We start from the raw sequence: 14,866 nt of genomic DNA, 5'->3' as shown, positions 1-14,866 counted from the left end.
GTGGGAAATATGTAGTACAGAAAGAGACAGAGGGAAAGAAGAAAAAAGTAGGCTGGGTGTTCATCTTCAAGATTTCCTTCTCTCCACATCCAAATGAATGCATCATCACACATTAAAAAGAATATGAAATAATGCACCCACATAACCAGTACCTGCTCCTTTTGCTCAGAATTTTCTTACAGCAGCTGAAAAACTTACTGACTACTCACAGCCAGTTTTCTGGAGCTCCAACAACATTGTACACATGACACCTGTAGAACTGTTCAGGTTGAGGAGGACCTCTAAGGTCATTGAGTCCAACCATTAACCCAGCACCACCAAATCCACCAGTAAACCACATCCAGAAGTGCCACATCTGCACAACTTCTGAATAGATCCAGGGTTGGTGACTCAACCACTTCCCTGGGCAGACAGTTCTAATGCTTGATAACTCTGTTGGTGAAGAAAGTTTTCTAATATTCAATCTCAATCACCCCTGGCACAACTGGAGGCAGATTCTTTCCTGCATTAGACAGTCATTCCCATGGGGAAGGTAAAGATGAGGAGCTAAAGCCAGATAGATCTCTGCCAATGGATTAATTTCTCTGTTCTCCAAGATGCAAAGGGAGAAACTTCCTGTCTTGCCAGTGGGAAAACATATCTTCTTAACCTAGGGATTCCTGGAAACATCTTGGGGCAGGTGGGAATTGCAACAAGGAGTAGGTCTGGTGTGGCTGAAAGATAAATCAGCTTTTCCAACTGGCACCTGGAGCTGTCAATACCCTGAAAACACCTGGGCATTTCTGACAAAAGATCCAATTTGCAGCAGTCACAATGAGTGAGATACCTTGGATCTGTGTTTGTTTCACAGGCCAAGGGACAGGTATCTTGACCAAGATCTACTTGTGCTCAAGGACTTGTTTTTCCCTATTCCTACAGCTCCCAGAATGAATGGTATTGCAGACACCTGCGAGATCATGCAAACAAAATTGTGCCTCAGCACAAACCATCAGTTTCAGCTCAGGTGTTCACAACATGACCATAAACAGGTGCCACTAAGCAGCAATCACCCTCATCTCTTCTTTCATCCCTGTAGCACATTTTATCTATCATTGCTACCCAGAGGATACACATCCTCTACACCACTTTGGTCTGTCTCCTCAAACCAGCCATTTCTCGTGCTCAAGAACCCTCACCTTTTCATTTCTGGAAAGAGGTCCAAGATTGTGACATGCTTACAATTCATTTTATAATCTGAGGATAATTAAGCAATCTTCATAGCTATAGTTGTTTCTGTACAGGTTAAAAAATTGGTAAGGAATGGCTGCAAAGTTTCAATAAGTTAACTCTTACGTCTGTTAATCTTTTTTTTACCTCCTGCATTTCAAAAGTGGAGGAATAACTGCTTTTAAGATTAGTATAGTTTGTTGAATAAGTTTTTCATTAATCAGAGCCTCTTCATTATAAGTTGCTCTCTGATTATTCACTTTCTGAGCAGGGCAAAATTTATTTAATAATCTTATATTTTGCCCTGATGAAATAATCTGTCTTTGCCAGACACATAGTTTAAGTGGAATGTCATGAAGGGTAAAATGACCACAGAACAATCTGTCCTAAGAGGGGGAATTCCTCCCTGGTGACAGGCAGTTAATTGTTAGCCAGCATGCTCTAGACCATATATGTAAGATACCATCTTACAGCTCCTGGGTGCAAGAGGAGAGCTCACTATATGTGGAATCAGCTACAGCATCAAAAAGTTAAGTTTCAGTAGGGGAAACTTGGTCTACTTCCCTCCAGCTAACTTAACTGAAAATTTGGATGTGTTTTTCTATTAATAAATTCTGGTATTCACATTAGATTATCTCTTATTGTTTTAAATTTTAGTTAAGACACTGATATTAAATGTTCTTCCCCACCTTTACCCCCTTCTAGAGGTTACAAGTACACAAGTTCCTAAAGAAATCACAGCTATAAATTAAACATGTTGGTACAGTATTAGCTGATAAGAAGTTCTCCTAGAGGCCTTGGGCTAAATATATACTGTACTCTTACAGTTTTTTTTCTCCTGACATTTTGATATTTTACAGTGTGATAGTGATTGAGTTCAATAAGGGTTAGCCTTCATTTATGTAAATATTTGGAGAGATAAAATTGTTAAGAAATGTTGATCTATTCCAGTAAATAAAAGCACTGTCCTTTCATTAATAAATAGTTCTCTTAAACTAAATGTCAAAGGTGACAAGTGAAGTACTATTAATAAAGAAATCTTAGTATTTTTTAGATGGGTTTTTGAATTGTTAAAATAATCGCACCAAGTAAATTCATTCTGCAAACTTTTAAAACTCTTCTTTTTTCTCATACTTTGCCTAATGTCAAGAAAAAGACAGATGTTTAAAAGGACTAGTTCAGTAGCTAGCCAAGAACCATTTCTTTCAGGAGGGGAGGGGAAGTGTAGACTAGACAGCATGTGAATGGACAGTGTAGAGCAGTGGAGGTGCAGGACAAGCTCTGCTGATGCTATCTGGCAAAGCAGAGTCACTGTTAACCTCTTAAACCCTCAGGTGTATAATTTATTGCTCTAGAGGAGGCTCTACCATGCCCTGAAGCATTGCAGGCAGATGACTGCTCTCACTCATTGAGAGGGAAGGCTGCAGATCTGGCATCAGCTGCACAAGAGGTCCCCAGGACAAAGCCTGGGGGAATCTCCCTGTCCTGTCCCAAGGCGTCCATGATCAACCGGGCAAAAATGGGAATATTGCACACTCAGCAACTGATGGAGATGTCATCACATCTGCCTTGACATCTAAGAGGAAACAGAACATCAGATTCCACTGTAAGTAATGCTGCAGTGCTCAGTTTGGGAGAGGCTGCCTTCTTCCTTTGGCAAGGCAGGCACTTGTACACCAGGAAGGAGCACAAGCATTCCCCCCATGAGGGGATGAAACTGGAGCTAAGGACAGCTCCACAGTACCTGAATGGACAGGTTGCTGATGGCAACAGGCCCAGGGGAGACAACATGGTCAATCAGGATAGGGGCCATCCAGGGACCAGCCAAGAGCAGCAGGAGGAGGTGAGGCCAGGCGCGTGGCTGGGAGCACACTGCTTGCTGCCCCAGCCCAAGGCCCTTCCAGGAGGCAGAGCAGAGGCAGGGCTGCAGATATGACAGGCTACAGCTCAACACCTGCAGTCCACCTGGGGAAAAATCCACTCATTAGCCAGGGCATGAGGAGACCACACCAAATACACTTAAACCAGGAGTAGAAGGCCAGGCTTGAACTTAAACAGCATCCTCAACCCACAGGCAAGGCATCTGGGAGACTCCAGATGAGGCTGTTTTAAAGCCTAGTAGTACCTCAAAACCTTATTGCAGAGCAGCTCTCAAAGCTTTGGTTGACTCCTCCTTGTTCCCCAAGAGAATTTAGACAAACAATGAACTTATGATCACCCGTGGCAGGCAAGAGGAGTAGCAGCAGGACTAGACCTTCAATGCCCAATTAGCAGAGAAAATACTGAGATATGTCACAAGTTTAGCTGAAGACTACTCATGACTCCACTCATCTAAGAAGAGATGAAAGGGACTGGAAATTAGATAATGTTGGGTGCTGGACATAGCTGAGATATTTCCAAACTCAGAAAAGTAGTTTGATGTACCAGGGCCCAGGTCGATCTGATCGTGCTCTTATTTTCCATCTAGTAAAGAACTAAGGAAAGAGAGGGATTTGAAGATCAAGGAAAAGTGTGGTCATTGAAGGGAAAGTTAATGGGATATTGAACAATAGATCTTGGAAGAATTTTTTTATTTTCCTTTCTTTCCTAATCTTCAGTTGACATCATTGCTTTCTGAAAACAAATTATCTCCCTTTTTAGATAAAGAAACTAAATGTGGTATAAAGCTTATTAAATTTATATAAAGTATATCAGGAAATGGAGAGGTTACTTATCTCATAGCAGTATTAGCTTGGGCTCAATCTGAACAAAAGCTTCATTTATCAGTATCTAATCTGAATACCATTTTTGTCCAAAATTTGGTCTCATCCCAAAATATGGGATCATTTGCATTGGCAGATCCCTCATTTATGTCAAATCTCACTTGGCTGATGTATTCCATCTCACCATCTCATCCCAAAACACAAAACATATAACAAAACCGTGTTATCTAGAGGAGATTGAATGCATGGAAAGTTTGTCTAATTCTGTTTCTTGTCTTTTGTGACCCCCTCCTGCAAAACCTTCATAAGGGAGGGAATCTTATAATGAATTTTAGGCATGAACTCTTTCTCTAAGTAGGTGTGTAATATAAGAAAATTTATGAGGAAAAGGGGAAAATAAAATCAATTCAAAGCATGGCAGCTCACCTACTCAGCAGCTTAATCAGCAACTTGAGCCATTGTTCCTCCCTATGCACTGGCTCTTCACAAGCATGGAGAAAAATTAAAGATTTCTATCCTTTCCCTTGAGGTTTCCTCAAAATTGCCTTAAGTTAGTGGGAGACTTTGCCTGCAGATCTCTGAGTTTAGAACCTATCCACCAAAACTTGTATTTCCCTTGGTCAATGGAGTTGCCTTCCCAGAGGATGTGATGTGCTCATAAGGAGATGGCCCTTGCTCAGCTGATAATCCATGGTGGAATAAATCCTTGAGTGCTTGCGGGGTTCATTCCTAGGTATCACAGCCAATTGCAGCCATATTGGTATTTCTTGGACACAGAAACTGGTTACCAATGGAAATGGGGAAAGGAAGGTGTTATTGTTAAAGAAATACCAGCTAGGAAGTTCTTCAGAGAAGTGACTGGATTGAGCATCCAGTCCTGGTGTTAACTTTTGTCCAGCAGGAGCTAGCAAATAAATGGGCTCCTATAGGATTCGAGAGGCTTTCTACCAACCCATTTGATGTACAGAACTGCTTAACAAAAACATCTCCAGTCCACATGAACCAGCCAACATATAGAATGGAAGGTACAGTTCCAGGTTCTCATCTTTTAAATTTGAGTGAAAAATTAAAACAAGATAGCACCAATACTGGGAGCTGCTGTTCTGGTTATCATGAGGACGACAGATAAGTCTCAGCTGCAGCAAAATGACACATGCATTTTTTGGGAGATGAAGCAAGATGTCCATGTGTAAGTGTTGTTATTTCTACTCAAAGGAAGGAGAATGTCTACATGTGATTAAATTGACATCACCAGCAACTGAGGGGCAAAAGTCATACCCTATTCATTTTCCAGTTGTCTTTCCCCATAACAGCTGCTGCTGATAAACTCAGGAGCAGAAGTTGATGGAAACATCACCGGTACCAAATACTGGAGTAACAGTGCGATTATTAGATGCAACTGATCTTGTTCTAATATTAATGAACTGATTACTTCCAGTATGTAGTATATACCTCCAGAAAGTCACCCTCATGTAACACAACAACAAAAGGGATTCCTTCCTGTATGCATGAAAATTATCCAGATATAGGCAGATGATTCTGTTTCAGATTGTGTCTCCCTAATGTGCAGCTGCTAAACATGCATATGTACACGTGCCAAATAAAAGATTAATAGAGGAGGAAAAAAAATGCAGGCAGCAACATTAGTCTTTCAAAACAGAAAGCATTTTTCTTCTGGATATGTGATATCAATCTGGAAATGTTTATAAACCCTAAAATTGCATTCTTTTTTTCTCCACATCCAGTTCATTCCAGAGAGAGCAAAGGAAGAATATACCTAGCTCTTACCACTTTCAATTTAGTTCAAGGGTGGTAAGTCAAAGTTAGAAAATGTGAGGGAACTGCTATTTTCCCAATGACAGAACTGCTGCTCAGATAAGTGATGAACTGTAACCTTAAACTGTGCAAGACCTTTATGTCACTGCTATTGCATGATGGTGTCTATATTCCAAGACATTTGCTCTGAAGAAGTCTTAAATCTTTCTGGAAAACTGACAAAGCATAACTTTTCTGTATTGTAAAGCTGATCTATGAATGGAATATGCCAAAAATATGCCTCTCCTCAAATATTAAAAATTATATCAAAACAAATTGCCTGAGAAAGAGGATAATTAATAAATACCAGAGACTTTAAAAAAGCAGAACAGAAAAATTTTAGTACTTCAAATTTCTTACAACTCAGAGAAGTGCTTTTTTTTCTTCATACTTTCTAAATATCTTTTTAAACTAGCAGAGTTGATATCCATCGTATCCGTTTAATCATTGACTTGTTGCTTAACTTGTCTTGTTACCTAGGCCTTTTAAAGTCAACAGATAATAATATGAAATAAACAAAACCTTTGTCACTTATTCCTACACTAAGCTTTATGTAACTCCCCTAAATATGAGTTGCAATAGAAACCTTTGAACACCATGCCAGTAAAATGGGCTGTATTGCAAAGAAGCTGATAAAATCTTTTGGATTTGGTTTGGAATACCATCCATTTATTCCAGGAATTAACTATAATTAATCAGATATTTTAGGCTTCTTGAATGTAATAAATCTCTGTTCTGTTAATATACTGTTCCTTGCTTCTTCAGGTGGAAAATCTTGATCCATAATTGCCTGGATACAGTTTTTTGAGATTACCATTTAACGTGGGCAGAGACACATGATTTCTCTCATCAGAATGTCAGCCAGCAGGTGCTAAAATGAAATGAGACCTTGACTGCATTTACAACTGACCTTGGATTATTTCAAGGCAATAAGTGAGAAACACTTATTATGGAAAAGAAACACTTATTATTATGGAAAAACACTCTTTTCCTGTACCTACGCTTGATCTCTCCATTTAATTTCACAATTCAACGGTATTTTAGCAATCTACTTCCCAGTTCAGACTTTTAGAAATTAATTAAAAATTTGGTGTGTCTCCATTATTTGCCTTTAGATGGTAGACCATAACTCTGCATACTTCAGCATGTTGAGGACTTGTTTGGAAGAATATCATGGGATATGGCCCTGTGGAGAAGAGTGGTCCAAAAGAGCTGGGTGTCATTCAAAAACCACCTCCTCCAAGTTTAAGAGCAGTCCATCTTTAAGGCATGAATCAAGCAAAGTCACCAGGTGGCCTACATGGATGAACAAGGAGTTTCTAACTAAAATCAAACATAGAAAAGCAGTGTAGAAGTGGTAGAAGCAGTGTTACATGATCCAGGAGGAACACAGAGCATGCAATGCATTCAGAGATAGCGTTAGCAAAGTTAAAAGCCACCATTGCATATGGCAAGAAATGTGCAGGGCAACAAGAAAGACTTTTGCAGGTGTATAAGCAGAAGAAGGAAAATTAGGGAAAATTTGGGTTTGCTGCTGAATAGGACAGGGGACTACCTGACAAACATAGAGAAAACCAAGGTATTCAATGCTGCCTTTGCCTCAGTCTTCACTTATAAGTGCAGCCTCCAGGAATTCCAGGCACCTGAAACCTGTATGAAAGTCCAATAAAGTCTTGCTCTCCATGGAGTAGAGTCAGTTTAGGGAGCATCTACACAGACCGTTCATGCGTAGGTCTATGGATTCTGACGGGATGTACTAAGGGTGTTGAGGGGGCTTCTGGTGCCACTGGAAGGCCATTTTCAATTGCCTTTGAGGGGCTGTAACTACTGGGAGAAATGCCTGATGACTGGGGAAAAAATCAAATCACTCTGGTCTTTAAGAAGGAGGGAAGGAACCCAATAACCTTCTATGACAAGAAGACAGGCTCAGTGAACAAGGGCAGAGCTTGGACTTAACAAGGCTTTCAGCACTGTCTTCATTGACAAAATCATAAAGCACATCATAGATAAGTACACAGTGAGTTCGATTTGAAACTGGCAAAACTGTTTGTCTCAAAGGTTTGGGATGAGCAGCAGGAAGGCCAGCTAGAGGCAGTGATTTCGAGTATATCCCTGGAGTGAAGACTAAGACCAGTCATTAATGACTAATATGACTAAGACCAGTAATTAAAAACTAATACAAGTCATTAATGACTTGTATGATGGGACAGAGCACGCCCTCAACAGCTTTGCAGATGACGCAAAGCTGGCAGGAGCAGTTAGTGCGACAGCTCCTCATGCTGCCACTCAGAGGGGCCTTGACAGGTTGTAGAAATGGCCTGACAGGTATCCTACAAACTTCAACAAAGGGAATTTCAGGTACTGCAGCTGGTGAGGGATAGCCCTGTGGAGTAGTCAAATTGACTTGGGCATCTTTCACTAAGACCCTAGCTACAGAAACCTATCTCTCCAAATATAGCACCACTAAATAAATTAAAATGTTAAGCCACAATTTGGGGAGAACACCAGGTGTGGAAACTCAAACTCCACTCAAGTTTGATGGACTTCAGTTGATCATTCTTAGATATTTCATAGTTTGTTGGGAGAAGCATTAACAAAAATATTACTGGAGGAAATGCTTTGCTTCCTACTAGGGTTTGTACCAGGCATTCCTAATGAGGAAATCTGCATGTGCGGTGTGTTGGGCTGGAAGCCTTGCTGACCTTCAGCTCTTGCAATAATTTGATGGCTCAAGAAAACATTTTGTGATTTTTTTTTTTTCAAACTAATATGTGTCTGTGTCCTCTGAAACCAATGCCAGCCATTGACACAAACAGAGAACAACCTGCTAGCAAACTTCTCCTGCGTGTTTTTTGAAGAGGTACGTTTCTTTTGAGGTAAGTCTTACCCAATATCTGGCATAAGTCAGCACCACATCTTCTCTGAAAGACACAAAATTTCCCAAGAATCATAGAATCATAGAATAGTTTGGATTGGAATGGACCTTTAAAAGGTAATCTACTCCACCCCCACTGCTATGAACAGGGACATATTCAACTAGACCAGGTTTCTCAGAGCCCCATCCACCCTGACCTTGAGTGATTCCCAGTCTGGGGCACCTGCCACCACGCTGGTGAAAAAGGGGGGGACAAGAAGGGTGTATGGACCAAAGGTACAGCTCAAGGGCACTGAAGGAGGGTGAGATTGGGAGCGCTGATGCATAATGAGCTCCAGACTTGGGCTACATCTTGGGAGAGAAAAGATGCCAGTTGACAAGGGGTATTTTAAGCTGCTCACAATTTTCCATTAAAATGGAATAGAAGTGGCTCCTTGGGTATAGTAAGATTGTGGATGAGGAATGCAGAAAATTCTTAGAAACACCAGATGTTTCTCATGGTCTGACAGCTCCTGTACCCAGGCAGCCAGCAAGGGTAGGAGACAGAGATCCTGACTGCAGCTCCCCTCCCAGCTTTGTCAGCAACTTTGCCCTTCAGCCCCTTACAAGCGTGACAGTTTGCTGTGTGCTCTGGCAGAGCAGAGGGAGCAGGACAGGCCAGCGTGGCCTTGACCTTTGGCCAGCCAGGGTAACATTTCAGCTGCCCACCAAGGACACGGTTCCAGCCTCTGCTGCCACGAAACTTGGCACAGAATTTGCCTCTTCCTAGCAAAATTAAAATAAAATTAAAATAAAATAAATATAAACTAAACTAAAATAAGGAATATGCTAAAAAGCAAACCCTTGCTAATTTTGGCTTTGGGCTGCCCTGGTGTTTAGTGTACCACTGGTGTTTAGTGTACCACTCCATCAGTTAGCAAGGGTCAAGGGAAGTCAGTCATGAAAACAAGAAAATACGAGGTAAAGATAGGGGTCTGGTGTGACTGCAATAATCTTCTTCACTCCATCCAAGCATTATAACAGGTAAACTTGCAGCCAGTATGGGGCACTGGGAAATGGGAAGGGAACAGTGCAGGACGGAGGTAATTCTATTACATTCTCTTGCTGAGGGAAAACCTACTTGCTAGGGTTACTCCCAGTTGCCCGTGTCTGCCCCACACAGCAGCATTATTCCACAGAAGTAACATTACATCCATTCACACTGATTGTCCTTCTCTTGATTGTCCTTAATGTTAATCTCTTTCATGTCTAAATTCAAGTTTCATGTTAGTACTATAATTTCCCCATGCCCAGCATAAATCAGCAAGGGCCCATAAGCCACTTCCAGCCTCCTGCAGATTTGTGCCAGTACAAAGTGCACGACTGATCATTGCCAAGGAAAAAGATGGGGTCTCAGGAACTGCAGACATCTTTCTTATGATTGCACACCAGAGAAGGAGCAAGGAGCAAGCAGATGCGATTAAATTCCTCTCCCTAGAAAAAAAGCAAGTCCCATTTTTCTTATCTTAAGCACCATATCAGCAAGTTTCTCCTGTGAATTCCCCTTATATTCATTACAGTTATTCCGAGGCAAGAGAAAGCACCTGGCATGTTGCTTCTGGTGATGACTGCCAGCAGAGAGCAGAGGTATCTTTATTGGGGGTTCTCAAATACTTCTTGTTTTATAAACATTGTTGTCTTCCTGGTTGGTGCTTCAAAGATTTGTTAGGGACCTCTGGGCAACCAAAGCTCTGAGCCAATGGAGACGTATTTTTCATGAGTTCCACTATTTTCCTGACACATATTTGACAAAACAGCCATGACCTGCTCAGAGGAGTTCTGAATTTGCCATGCAGATAGAACTAAGTGTAAAACAAGGAGTGAAATAGTTGTCAAAAATTTGTACAGCAGGTGTCTGAGCACTGACTTTATTGAGCAGATAAATATGGTTATACATAAACAAAGTTAGTCTGTTAGCTACTGCAGATATCCAATACAGTAATTAAATTGAGGGGCAGTACACAACAACATGAGATGGAGACAACAAAATAAATGACTCAAGTTTTTATTGTGATCAAGACTTTAAATATCCAAATATTCTGTGGAAAAAAATGTGTTGGCTCTTATTATCCTATAGATAGGTCAGCATGAAGAAGTACAATTTTACTACATTTCTTACATAAATTTCCTTCTGTACTTATGTAATTTTGCATGCAGAAGAGCTGTAAAAATGATAAATAGTATAAACACAAAACCAAAAAAGTTAAGATAAATCAAGGAAATTTTTTTTCTGTCACAGCAAAACACTGTTATCAAATGGAAGTTAAGAAATAACTGATGCCAGTATGTAAGTAGTTGAAAGCTTTTTTACTAGGAAGCCTGTCTTCTGCATGGACACATAGATCTGCAATAGTATTAGTAATGTTACTTTTCCAGCAGTATTACCTAATCTAACATTTGGAAGACATAAGAATGAAGAGTTTTTAATCTCTCCATTTATTCCTGGTTTCATGAGACTTAAGCTTTGACCCTAGGATTATGGAGGATATTAGATCATGGCACACATCCTGTAGGTTTTTAACTCAAAAATCTAGAGAACTCCAAGTTCTATTTCCAGGATTTGAAATTTGATTTCTTATCCATCCTCAGCCTTCTGTCTGCATGGCCTTGTGGCAGCAATTTGCTTTCTCTTTTTCTCCATTCCCCTTTCTACTCTTTAAATCCCAATAAATACTGCTCTTCCTTAAAATACGAGTAATTAAATAGCAGTCTAAAATTAAGATCTTCAATGGAAAATAAAGAGAAAATTAAAATAAAAAATCTGGTGGTTTACAAAATTTTCCTTAAAATAATGACTAAACTTACAGATCTCTGTAACTGTCAAAAGAAGTCAGTTGGAAACATATATATGAAGCCTTAACACATTTTGCATGACCTTCAGTTAATTTTTGCCTTCCTGCTTTCAGTTAATTATGTTACACATGAGACCCCTCCCAGCGCTTTGTCAACATCTGGATGCCCTTGTTATATATTTCACCCCAAAGTCTGTACATTCTTTTGGACTAAGTGATTATTTCCCTGAAGAAATTCCTACTCAGGTGAATTTTTCATAATTTCTGTCATTAATTTGTCCTTTCTCACTAGAAGGAGCATTTTTTTAACTCTTACAAAAATATAAGAGGAGTATTAATTGTCATTAAATGTCTACTGGTTGTGCCTAAAAAATATAAACTGTCAAAGAAATAAAAGCTATAGCTTTCTTTGTTAAGAAAGATCAGTAGATAACAACACAGAACAACATATTCCTGGGACTGTACTGCTTTTTTTCTCCTTAGGCTTGAATTCATTCCTGTGGACTATTCTACTATTTCAACATATGGAGAGCTGAATCTTCCTCTGGCTTAATTAAAATCTCTATTCCAGTGTAAAGTACATTTTGCTTCCTTCTGCAATCAGAAAGCCATTTCAAAATCAAACTCTGACTTGTATGACCACTGTCATATTTGAAAATATGCAAAAGTTATTTTCAACACGGGGACGGAAAAATATTCAAACAGTGTAATAAATGAAGTGTAATCAAGCTACTATTTCTCCATAGAAAATATAATTTGAATTATTCACATCTACTACCATATGAGACATGACTTTTTAGAAGTCTGAGTGGGATATACCAGTTTCCATGATTGTTTAAATGGTCCAAATTCTGACATATTTTAAGAAATCATTTTGTAGGAAAAACATCCTCAGTGACCATATCTGCTTAGATTCCACAAGAAAATTCTACTGCACCATGTTGCAGATAGAAACATCCAGCAAAACTGGAGCTACGAATCAGTTTGTTCTCAATAGGTTGTCTTTATTCTTTGTCATACAGGATTGTGGAAGCCACTGTGTAAATCAAAGAGTTGATTAAGTTTGGAGATTTCCAGGAAAAAAGCCTAGTTTCCAACCAGTGCTGATGTTTACACTTTATGCAATGCACCTGAAATATTTAAACAAATGAAAAGGAAAGGGAGAAAGCCCAAATATCTCACTGTGCATGCCTGGAAAAGCACTGTGGCATGTATGTAACTTCAACTGGTAAGAGCTGATATATTATTATCAACCCAATTGATATATTGGGTTAATAGGCGGTTAAATTCAGACAAAAAAGAAAAGGGGTTTTTAAATGCAAAAGTTTGTCCAGATGTTTTTAAGCTATTTCTTTCAATGTATTAAATAATGAATGCTCAAATGTCCACTGAAGTCAAACTTCCACTGAACTAAATCTGTTTGTGGATACAAAATGATCCTGCTAAACTGAGCTGTGGCTTGTCACTTCTGACAGCTGTGGTGCATCTGCAACCAGGAAAAAAATAGCAGCTACACTCAGCAGAGAGGCAGCCAAGCCCTCATGGGCCAGCTGGCAATTTCCCAAACGGTTGGGATGTTTGTAGTTCTTTGTCATAACAACAGCATTCGCTCCCTTTGTATTCCTCTTGACAACAGGAAAGTTACCCTTCATCATTACTGGAAAAATGATGCTGCTTCTAAGCAAATGTTACTGCTTCTAGAGTAATACATTGTCTGGTCTTCTCTTTTCTCTCTCAGATTATACTTATACAGATTCTTATACTGAATCCTTTCATAATATGGTTTTCCCTATTAGACTTCCTGTAGCAACTATATGAATGTTACGTTACTGGAGAGGGAGGAAGAAGCTGTTTGCTTTGCGCATATGCACAGTGGTGGACCTCTTTCTTTTGTAAATTGCGGTGAATGTTGCAAAATAGTTTGACAGCAGCTGGTCCTGCTATTGTGATAGACTAATGAGAGTATTTGACCCAAGTTCCTAGCAATTAAATCCCCAAAAGCTGACTATCATCTGAAAGAAATAAGATATTTTCTTATACCTGTTCTAAATATCAGTAGTGAAATAAGGAACTATAGTCTAAAATGAGTTTTTGAATTTGAAAAAAAATATTATTTTCTGACTTAACAGCATAAAGTGACAAGATGGGTTTTTTTTGACTGGCTTATTAATAAATTGTTTTTTTTAAAAGCAGTATTGAGCTGTACCATAAAACTACCCCTTTCATTAAATTATCTGCTCATATCGAAAGTCTTCACTGTAGTCAAATTAGGCATTCAACTCACTTTCCTTCTTACCCATATACAGTTGCAGATTGGATTTTGCTGAGTAGAAGAGGCACAAGACACATGAACAGAGAATTAGCTAACTTCCCAATATACCTGTTTGTAGGGAAGATAAATCATCCATGGATTCAAATGGTTGTACAAGTGTAATTGCACTCATTCTATTCAATTGCAGTTCAATAAAACAGCAAAATGCATCTGAGAAATGTTCAAACCCTGTGTGCATCACAGTGGCTGCACACGGTTCACAAGAACAATAATACTGAAACATCACAAAGCACAGCATAGACCAGACAAGATAGCTTTCACTTGAATTTAATGAGGCAGTAGTCATAATGAGAGACAAATTAAATCATATTTTACTCATATTATCCATTCTGAAAAGAGTATTAATGCCACAATGAGTCTCTGAGTTGCAGCTAACTGAGATGATACAGCATGCTCCACTGTTTGATTCTAAAAATGGTAGAAAAAGGCCAAAGCCACTTTATACTGTCAAATGTACACCAATGGCAGAGGATAATTACTTTTATACATAGGTACCCTGTTGACTCTCAAATGGTACAATACTTCATTCATAGCAAGAACAAGACTGAGGCATTGAAAAGTTACAGATCCAGAACTAAATACTCCTGTAAGAAAGCTCGTTCACCTAAATGAGAACTGTTGGTGTTGAGAGCAGGAACTCTGCCAGTATAATACTAGAAAAATATATTCAAATTAGTGCACAATGATGAATTGAGTGAGAATCCTAATCAAAACAGGCTAATAATCCTTTCATAAGGATTATTAATACTGCATCACTAACGATGATTTTGTTTTCAAAATTACTTCATGCCAGCACAAAATCTGTGGAGGGGGAGAAATTTTACAAGTATTCATTTTATGGTCTTATCCACACTCTGTGGGGTGTGCATATAAAGATATCTGCCACTCAGTTTGTAGGAACTGTTGAAGGAATCCTGTGCCACCTCTGCCACATGTTCCTCTTCCCCTTGTTGAGTGACTATTAGTAATTAATTACAGCCTACTGTCATAAATTTACTTTTCCCTCTGCTCTGATCTTTTAGCATGAGTTTGTGGTTTGACATGGATTAAGCGGTTCAAATGCCACCCTACAGGAAACCTAAAAAGGCAAAGCAGGACTGCTCAT

The 14,866-nt window shown here is 39.3% G+C and overlaps 1 protein-coding gene across 1 annotated transcript in view; it reads right to left on the bottom strand.

The window, feature by feature from the left end:
• The window catches only part of NR1H4 (nuclear receptor subfamily 1 group H member 4), a 39,026-nt gene extending 38,850 nt beyond the window's left edge, over window positions 1-176 (bottom strand). The window contains exon 1 of the mRNA XM_059472497.1: window positions 153-176. The gene's annotated coding sequence lies outside the window, so the exon portion shown is untranslated. The remainder of the gene's footprint in view (window positions 1-152) is intronic.
• Between the last annotated feature and the right edge of the window lie 14,690 nt (window positions 177-14,866).

Source organism: Ammospiza nelsoni, chromosome 5 (genome assembly GCF_027579445.1).
Source record: "Ammospiza nelsoni isolate bAmmNel1 chromosome 5, bAmmNel1.pri, whole genome shotgun sequence".
Classification (NCBI taxonomy): Eukaryota; Metazoa; Chordata; class Aves; order Passeriformes; family Passerellidae; genus Ammospiza; species Ammospiza nelsoni.
This window is presented reverse-complemented; position numbering and strand designations above follow the sequence as displayed.